Here is an 8,839-nt window from a genome sequence, read left to right on the forward strand (position 1 = left end):
AGAGTGACTTCTCTGAGTAGAGTCGCCTTACTTGTTGCGACTGTGCCGATGTTCGAAGCTGGAGTGCAAAGTTGTTGCTTGAATGGTGCTCGCTGGAGCGTGTGGTAGTGTAAAGTTATACCATTTAAAAGGGCTGAAGAGTGCTCAGTGCAGCGGGTGGGCGGAGGTGCAAAGTGACACTATGGCCATAAAAAGAACACCGCTACAAGTGCGCATTGTGCCAGGAAGGGCCCTCGGACGTGAACCAGTGGACAGTTATCGCTTCTCGGCCTTTTGGCTAAGATCAAGTGTAGTATCTGTTCTTATCAGTTTAATGTCTGATATGTCCTCTATGCGAGGACTACATATTAAATGGATTTTTATCAATAGGAGTTGAAAAAGGAGCTTGCTCCGTTCACTCCAAGCATCGACCCGGTACTGCAGTGCCGCTGGGAACGGTGCGCTCTCCTCTGCTCTTGTGAAAAAGCAAACAGCGGTGCAGGATGGAAGTTTCTTTTAATCTGCTGAGAAAAGAGAGTGAATGCGAAGCAGACTTTAACACGGCTCTGGGAGCGAGCCGAGTGCGGGCTAACCGGGACAATTGCTTGAAAGAAACGCGACACCGAATGAGCAGTCAGAACAAAGCCTCAATACGGTGTTCCTGTGTTGTTTGTGGCTGCCTTGTCTTTTGCACAGAGTAAAAGACAAGGCAGCCATCGAATAGGGCCCGATTGTTCCTACTTGGTCAGCCGAGGAGCAAGGGGGGGAGCAAGCGTCTCAACCAAGCAAAGCTCACCATGGGGAAGGTGGCTATGCCAACTAGCCTGATGCCATGCTCCCGCAGTGATGGATAATCGTACACTGGTTTCTCTTCATAATGTACAAGTCTTTCGCCTTTTACTAAAGACTTCCGTGGAGAGCAGCACTAATGAATTGTTTCTATTTTTGGCAGGCTTTACCTTTGCGGGTGAAGCCCTTTCTGTCTGTGCAAAAGAAATCTTGTTACTGTGCAGAGTGACTTCTCTGAGTAGAGTCGCCTTACTTGTTGCGACTGTGCCGATGTTGCTTGAATGGTGCTCGCTGGAGCGTGCGGTAGTGTAAAGTTATACCATTTAAAAGGGTTGAAGAGTGCTCAGTGCAGCGGGTGGGCGGAGGTGCAAAGTGACACTATGGCCATAAAACGAACACCGCTACAAGTGCGCATTGTGCCAGGAAGGGCCCTCGGACGTGAACCAGTGGACAGATATCGCTTCTCGGCCTTTTGGCTAAGATCAAGTGTAGTATCTGTACTTATCAGTTTAATATGTGATATGTCTATGCAAGGACTACATATTAAATGGATTTTTATCAATAGGATTTGAAAAAGGAACGGTGCGCTCTCCTCTGCTCTTGTGAAAAAGCAAACAGCGGTGCAGGATGGAAGTTTCTTTTAATCTGCTGAGAAAAGAGAGTGAATGCAAAGCAGACTTTAACACGGCTCTGGTAGCGAGCCGAGTGCGGGCTAACCAGGAGAATTGCTTGAAAGATACGCGACACCGAATGAGCGGTCAGAACAAAATCTCAATACGGTGTTCTTGTGGTGTTTTTATAAAATGCGGTGTAAAAAAAGGTGTGAATGCCCCATAGAAAACTAAAAGGTGGAGCGGAAGTGTTCGGCTGCAAGAAGGTGTGAATGTCCGACTATATTTGGTGAAAAGCAGGTGAAGCAAGGTCTGAATGCCCAACCTTACATCATCAAAAGCGAGATAAGAGGTTTTTGGCTGCAAGAAGGCCATAGTTTGCCAAAAGCGGGTAAGGTGCGAATGATCGGCTAAATATCAACAAAAGTGGGGGCGGAGGTCTTCGGATGCAAGTGGGTGTGAATATCCCACCATACAAGTATGGTGGAGAGGAAGCTGTGAATGGCCGACCATAGTTTGCAAAAAGCGGGTGAGAAAAGGTGCGAATGTCCAACCATACATGATCAAAACAGGGAGCGGAGGTGTTTTGCTGCGACAAGGTGTGAATGTCCACCCATAATTAATGAAAAGCGGGCAACAAGTAGGTTCGAATGCCCAACCATACATCATCAAAAGCAGGAGTGGATGTGTTCGGCTACAAGAAGGTTTGAATGTCCGAGCATAGTTTGTAAAAAGCGGGTAAGAAAAGGTTCGAATGCCCGAACATACACCATCAAAAGAGGGAGCGGAGGTGTTCCGCTGAAAGACGGTGTGAATGTCCGACCATAGTTGGTAAAAAGCGGGTAAGAAAAGGTTCGAATGCCCGAATATATACCATCAAAACGGAAGCGGAGGTGTTCGGCTGTAAGAAGTTGTGAATGTCCGACCAAAGTTTGTAAAAAGCAGTTAAGAAAAGGTTCGAATATCCAACCAAACATAATCAAAAGTGGGAGCAGAGCTGTTCGACTGCAAGTAGGTGTGAATGTCCACCCATAATTCCTGAAAAATGGGTAAGAAAAGGTGCGAATGCCCAACCATACATCATCAAAAGAAGAAGTGGATGTGTTCTGCTACAAGAAGGTTTGAATATCCGACCATAGTTTGTAAAAAGTGGGTAAGAAAAAGTTCGAATGCCCGAACATACACCATCAAAAGAGGGAGCGGAGGTGTTCCGCTGTAAGATGCTGCGAATGTCCGACCATAGTTGGTAAAAAGCGGGTAAAAAAAGGTTAAAAAACCCGACTGTACACAATCAATAGCGGAAGCGGAGTTGTTCGGCTACAAGAAGGTGTGTAAGTCCACCAATAATTACTAAAAAATGGGTAAGAAAAGGTGTGAATGCCCAACTATACATCATCAAAAGCAGAAGTGGATGTGTTCGGCCACAAGAAGGTTTGAATGTCCGACCATAGTTTGTAAAAGGCGGGTAAGAAAAGGTTCGAATGCCCGTACATACACAATCAAAAGAGGGAGCGGAGGTGTTTCGCTGCAAGAAGGTGTGAATGTCCGAGCATAGTTTGTAAAAAGTGGGTGAGAAAAGGTTCGAATGCCAGAACATACACCATCAAAAGAGGGAGCGGAGGTGTTCCGCTGTAAGAAGGTGTGAATGTCCGACCATAGTTGGTAAAAAGCGGGTAAGAAAAGGTTCGAATGCCAAAATATACACCATCAAAAGCGGAAGCCGAGGTGTTCGGCTGCAAGTAGGTGTGAATGTCAGATCATAATTTGCAAAAAGCTGATGAGAAAGGTGTGAATGACCGACAATAATTGCTGAAAAATGTGTTAGAAAAGGTAAGAATGCCGGACCATTCATCATCAAAAGCGGGAGAAGAGGTGTTCGGCTGCAAGAAGGTGTGAATGTCCAGCCATAATTACTCAAAAACGGGTAAGAAAAGGTAGTATTGCCAGACCATAAATGATCAAAAAAGGGAGCGGAGGTTTTCCGCTGTAAGAAGGTGTGAATATCCGACCATAATTGGTAAAAAGCGGGTAAGAAAAGGTGCAAATGCCCGACAATGTATGATCAAAAGAGGGAGCGGAGGTTTTCGGCTGCAAGAAGGTCTAAATGTCCAACCATAATTTGTAAAAACCGGGGAAGAAAAGGCTCCGAAGCCCAACTATACACCATCAAAAGCGGGAGCGGAGGTGTTCAGCTGCAAGAAGGTCTGAATGTCCATCAATAATTGCTAGAAAACATGAAAAAAAAATTTCGAATATCCAACCGCACATGATCATAAGTGGGAGAAGAGGTGTTCAGCTGCAAGAAGGTGTGAATGTCCACCCATAATTCCTCAAAAATGGGTAAAAAAAAAGGTGCGAATGCCCAACCATACATCATCAAAAGCAGGACTGGATGTGTTCGGCTACAAGAAGGTTTGAATGTCCGAGCATAGTTTGTAAAAAGCGGGTAAGAAAAGGTTCGAATGCCCGAACATACACCATCAAAAGAGGGAGCGGAGGTGTTCCGCCATAAGAAGGTGTGAATGTCCGACCGTAGTTGGTTAAAATACCCGACTGTACACAATCAATAGCGGGAGCGAATGTGTTCGGCTACAAGAAGGTGTGAATGGCCGACCATTTTTTGTAAATAGCGGGTAAGAAAAGGTGCGAATGCCCGACAATGTATGATCAAAAGAGGGAGCGGAGGTTTTCGGCTAAAAGAAGGTCTGAATTTCCAACCATAATTTGTAAAAACCGGGGAAGAAAAGGCTCGAAAGCCCGACTATACACCATCAAAAGCGGCAGCAGAGGGGTTCAGCTGCAAGAAGGTCTGAATGTCCATCAATAATTGCTAGAAAAAATGAAAGAAAATTTTCGAATATAAAACCGCACATGATCATATGCGGGAGAGGAGGTGTTCAGCTGCAAGAAGGTGTGAATGTCCACCCATAATTCCTGAAAAATGGGTAAAAAAAGGTGCGAATGCCCAACCATACATCATCAAAAGCATGTGTGAATGTCAGATCATAATTTGCAAAAACCTGATTGTGTGCAGCTGAACACCTCTGCTCCCGCTTTTGATGGTGTATAGTCGGGCTTTCGAGGCTTTTCTTCAACGGTGTTTACAAATTATGGTTGGAAATTCAGACCTTGCAGCCGAACACCTCCGCTCCCTCTTTTGATCATACATTGTCGGGCATTCGCACCTTGTCTTACCCGCGTTTTACAAACCATGGTCGGACTTTCACACCTTCTTGTAGCTGAACAACTCCGCTCCCGCTATTGATTGTGTACAGTCGGGTATTTTAACCTTTTCTTACCCGCTTTTTACCAATTATGGTCGGACATTCACACCGTCTTACAGCGGAACACCTCCGCTCCCTCTTTTGATGGTGTATGTTCGGGCATTCAAACTTTTTCTTACCCACTTTTCACAAACTATGGTCGGACATTCAAACCTTCTTGTAGCAGAACACATCCACTTCTTCTTTTGATGATGTATGGTTGGGCATTCGCACCTTTTCTTACCCATTTTTCAGGAATTATGGGTGGACATTCACACCTACTTGCAGTCGAACAGCTCTGCTCCCACTTTTGATTATGTTTGGTTGGATATTCGCACCTTTTCTTAACTGCTTTTTACAAACTTTGGTCGGACATTCACAACTTCTTACAGCCGAACACCTCCGCTTCCGCTTTTGATGGTATATATTCGGGCATTCGAACCTTTTCTTACCCGCTTTTTACCAACTATGGTCGGACATTCACACCGTCTTTCAGCGGAACACCTCCGCTCCCTCTTTTGATGGTGTATGTTCGGGCATTCGCACCTTTTATTACCCACTTTTTACAAACTATGGTCGTACATTCAAACCTTCTTGTAGCCGAAAACCTCCACTCCCTCTTTTGATCATACTTTGTCGGGCATTCGCACCTTTTCTTACCCGCTTTTTACAAACTATGCTCGGACATTCAAACCTTCTTGTAGCCAAACACATCCACTCCTGCTTTTGTTGATGTATGGTTGGGCATTCGAACCTACTTGTTGCCCGCTTTTCATTAATTATGGGTGGACATTCACACCTTGTCGCAGCCAAACACCTCCGCTCCCTGTTTTGATCATGTATGGTTGGACATTCGCACCTTTTCTCACCCGCTTTTTGCAAACTATGGTCGGCCATTCACAGCTTCCTCTCCACCATACTTGTATGGTGGGATATTCACACCCACTTGCATCCGAAGACCTCCGCCCCCACTTTTGTTGATATTTAGTCGGTCATTCACACCTTACCCGTTTTCTTGCCGCCAAACACCTCTGATCTCGCTTTTGATGATGTAAGATTGGGCATTCAGACCTTGCTTTTCCTGCTTTTCACCAACTATATATATAACATTCACACCTTCTTGCAGCCGAACACTTCCGCTCCACCTTTTAGGTATCTATCACACCTTTTTTTTCACCGCATTTTATAGATTATGGTTGGAAATTCTCAACCACTCATCCGAAGACCTCTCCTCCCGCTTTTGTTAATATATTTGAACTTTAGTCAGACATTCACACCTACTTGCAGCCGAACACCACCTCTCTAGCTTTTGATGATGTATGGTCCGGCATTCTTACCGTTTCTAACACATTTTTCAGCAATTGTGGTAGGACATTCACACCTTCTTGCAGCTGAACACCTCTCCCACTTATGATCATGTGCGGATTGATTTTCGAAAATTTTCTTTCATGTTTTCTAGCAATTAAAAATGGACATTTAGACCTTCTTGCAGCTGAACACCTCCGCTACCGCTTTTGATCATACATTGTCAGGCATTCGCACCTTGTCTTACCCGCTTTTTACAAAATTTAGTCGAACATTCACACCTTTTTGCAGCCGAACACAGTTTTTTGCAGCCGAATTTGGGCATTCGAACCTTTTCATACCCACTTTTTACCAACTATGGTCGGACATTCACACCGTCTTACAGCGGAACACCTCCGCTCCCTCTTTTGATGGTGTATGTTCGGGCATTCGAACCTTTTCTTACCCGCTTTTTACAAACTATGCTCGGACATTCAAACCTTCTTGTAGCCGAACACATCCACTCCTGCTTTTAATGATGTATGGTTGGGCATTCGAACCTACTTGTTGCCCGCTTTTCATTAATTATGGGTGGACATTCACACCTTGTCGCAGCCAAACACCTCCGCTCCCTGTTTTGATCATGTATGGTTGGACATTCGCACCTTTTCTTACCCACTTTTTGCAAACTATGGTCGGCCATTCACAGCTTCCTCTCCACCATACTTGTATGGTGGGATATTCACACCCACTTGCATCCGAAGACCTCCGCCCCCACTTTTGTTGATATTTAGCCGATCATTCGCACCTTACCCGCTTTTGGCAAACTATGGCCTTCTAGCAGCCAAAAACCTCTGATCTCGCTTTTGATGATGTAAGGTTGGGCATTCAGACCTTGCTTCACCTGCTTTTCACCAAATATAGTCGGACATTCACACCTTCTTGCAGCCGAATACTTCCGCTCCACCTTTTAGTTTTCTATGGGGCATTCACACCTTTTTTTACACCGCATTTTATAAAAACACCACAGGAACACCGTATTGAGGCTTTGTTCTGACCGCTCATTCGGTGTCGCGTTTCTTTCAAGCAATTCTCCTGGTTAGCCCGCACTCGGCTCGCTCCCAGAGCCGTGTTAAAGTCTGCTTCGCATTCACTCTCTTTTCTCAGCAGATTAAAAGAAACTTCCATCCTGCACCGCTGTTTGCTTTTTCACAAGAGCAGAGGAGAGCGCACCGTTCCCAGCGGCACTGCAGTACCGGGTCGATGCTTGGAGTGAACGGAGCAAGCTCCTTTTTCAACTCCTATTGATAAAAATCCATTTAATATGTAGTCCTCGCATAGACATATCACATATTAAACTGATAAGTACAGATACTACACTTGATCTTAGCCAAAAGGCCGAGAAGCGATATCTGTCCACTGGTTCACGTCCGAGGGCCCTTCCTGGCACAATGCGCACTTGTAGCGGTGTTCGTTTTATGGCCATAGTGTCACTTTGCACCTCCGCCCACCCGCTGCACTGAGCACTCTTCAACCCTTTTAAATGGTATAACTTTACACTACCGCACGCTCCAGCGAGCACCATTCAAGCAACATCGGCACAGTCGCAACAAGTAAGGCGACTCTACTCAGAGAAGTCACTCTGCACAGTAACAAGATTTCTTTTGCACAGACAGAAAGGGCTTCACCCGCAAAGGTAAAGCCTGCCAAAAATAGAAACAATTCATTAGTGCTGCTCTCCACGGAAACCAGTGTACGATTATCCATCAACTAGGTGGCTAGTTGGCATAGCCACCTTCCCCATGGTGAGCTTTGCTTGGTTGAGATGCTTGCTCCCCCCCCTTGCTCCTCGGCTGACCAAGTAGGAACAATCGGGCCCTATTTGATGGCTGCCTTGTCTTTTACTCTGTGCAAAAGACAAGGCAGCCACAAACAACACGGGAACACCGTATTGAGGCTTTGTTCTGACTGCTCATTCGGTGTCGCGTTTCTTTCAAGCAATTCTCCCGGTTAGCCCGCACTCGGCTCGCTCCCAGAGCCGTGTTAAAGTCTGCTTCGCATTCACTCTCTTTTCTCAGCAGATTAAAAGAAAGTTTCATCTTAGGCTCCCTGAAACTTCCATCCTGCACCGCTGTTTGCTTTTTCACAAGAGCAGAGGAGAGCGCACCGTTCCCAGCGGCACTGCAGTACCGGGTCGATGCTTGGAGTGAACGGAGCAAGCTCCTTTTTCAACTCCTATTGATAAAAATCCATTTAATATGTAGTCCTCGCATAGAGGACATATCAGACATTAAACTGATAAGAACAGATGTTACACTTGATCTTAGCCAAAAGGCCGAGAAGCGATAACTGTCCACTGGTTCACGTCCGAGGGCCCTTCCTGGCACAATGCGCACTTGTAGCGGTGTTCTTTTTATGGCCATAGTGTCACTTTGCACCTCCGCCCACCCGCTGCACTAAGCACTCTTCAGCCCTTTTAAATGGTATAACTTTACACTACCACACGCTCCAGTGAGCACCATTCAAGCAACAACTTTGCACTCCAGCTTCGAACATCGGCACAGTCGCAAGAAGTAAGGCGACTCTACTCAGAGAAGTCACTCTGCACAGTAACAAGATTTCTTTTGCACAGACAGAAAGGGCTTCATCCGCAAAGGTAAAGCCTGCCAAAAATAGAAACAACTCATTAGTGCTGCTCAACGTTGTACTTTGCAGTAAAAGAAAGAGCAAATCTAAAGTTTCAGGAGTCCGAGAATAAGCTTACTTTCATGAGTTCTTCACGATTTCGGATTTTGCTATAAAATGAATTCCTTCACTCAAACTAAATTAAAACTGCTAAACCGCTAATCTGTTACATACAAGGCAGATGTCAAATTCACCGAAATAGGATCTAAGGGTATTTGGCTTATCGAG

At 45.4% G+C, this 8,839-nt stretch overlaps 5 non-coding genes across 5 annotated transcripts; 3 read left to right on the forward strand and 2 right to left on the reverse strand.

The window, feature by feature from the left end:
• The first annotated feature begins 257 nt into the window (after positions 1 to 257).
• On the forward strand, positions 258 to 448 carry LOC140285517 (U2 spliceosomal RNA). The gene has a single exon (XR_011910535.1). It is a non-coding gene; the product is annotated as a U2 spliceosomal RNA (small nuclear RNA).
• Positions 449 to 835: 387 nt separating this feature from the next.
• On the forward strand, positions 836 to 949 carry LOC140285529 (U5 spliceosomal RNA). Its single transcript, XR_011910546.1, has one exon. It is a non-coding gene; the product is annotated as a U5 spliceosomal RNA (small nuclear RNA).
• A 275-nt stretch (positions 950 to 1,224) lies between these two features.
• LOC140285565 (U2 spliceosomal RNA) lies at positions 1,225 to 1,410 on the forward strand. The gene has a single exon (XR_011910579.1). It is a non-coding gene; the product is annotated as a U2 spliceosomal RNA (small nuclear RNA).
• A 5,738-nt stretch (positions 1,411 to 7,148) lies between these two features.
• LOC140285542 (U2 spliceosomal RNA) lies at positions 7,149 to 7,336 on the reverse strand. The gene has a single exon (XR_011910558.1). It is a non-coding gene; the product is annotated as a U2 spliceosomal RNA (small nuclear RNA).
• Positions 7,337 to 8,082: 746 nt separating this feature from the next.
• Positions 8,083 to 8,273, reverse strand: LOC140285570 (U2 spliceosomal RNA). Its single transcript, XR_011910583.1, has one exon. It is a non-coding gene; the product is annotated as a U2 spliceosomal RNA (small nuclear RNA).
• Between the last annotated feature and the right edge of the window lie 566 nt (positions 8,274 to 8,839).

Source organism: Leuresthes tenuis, unplaced genomic scaffold (genome assembly GCF_036924035.1).
Source record: "Leuresthes tenuis unplaced genomic scaffold, fLeuTen1.0.hap1 SCAF_47, whole genome shotgun sequence".
Taxonomy (NCBI): Eukaryota; Metazoa; Chordata; class Actinopteri; order Atheriniformes; family Atherinopsidae; genus Leuresthes; species Leuresthes tenuis.